We start from the raw sequence: 574 nt of genomic DNA, 5'->3' as shown, positions 1-574 counted from the left end.
GCCGGCCTCGCCGCCGGCCGCGGCGGCGCCGCGCCCCGAGCAGTGGCGGGACGGCGAGGGCCCGCCGTCGGCGGGGCCCCTGACGCGCAACCTCCTGAGGGCCCGGCCGTCCAGCCCGCGCGTCACTGGCGGCAGCTTTGTGCGTGAGGGCAGCGCGGCTGCGTCCGACGCGGGCAGCGAGGCGGCGCGGCCGCTGCAGCAGCACCACCACCAGAAACAGCAGGAGCAGCAGCAGCAGCAGCAGCAGCAGCAGCAGCAGCAGCAGCAGCAGCAGCAGCAGCAGCAGCAGCAGCAGCAGCAGCAGCAGCAGGGTGTTCAGGAGGGTCCGTCTGGTGGCGAACCGGTGGGCTCCCTGTCGCAGGCGCAGGCGCAGGGCCTGATGCATACGACATCGACCATCCTTCCAATGACGGGGTCCGGGGATCAGAGCGGGGCGGCGGCGGCGACGACAGAGGACGAGGACGAGGGGGAGGAGGCGGAGGCGCTGTCAGAGGATGAGGAGCAAGAGGAGCGGGAGCGACGGCGGGGGCGGCAGAGGCGGGAAGCTGGGCGGGAACGGGGGCAGGGGCGGCGG

Source organism: Monoraphidium neglectum, assembly GCF_000611645.1.
Source record: "Monoraphidium neglectum strain SAG 48.87 unplaced genomic scaffold scaffold00944, whole genome shotgun sequence".
Lineage (NCBI taxonomy): Eukaryota > Viridiplantae > Chlorophyta > Chlorophyceae > Sphaeropleales > Selenastraceae > Monoraphidium > Monoraphidium neglectum.
This window is presented reverse-complemented; position numbering follows the sequence as displayed.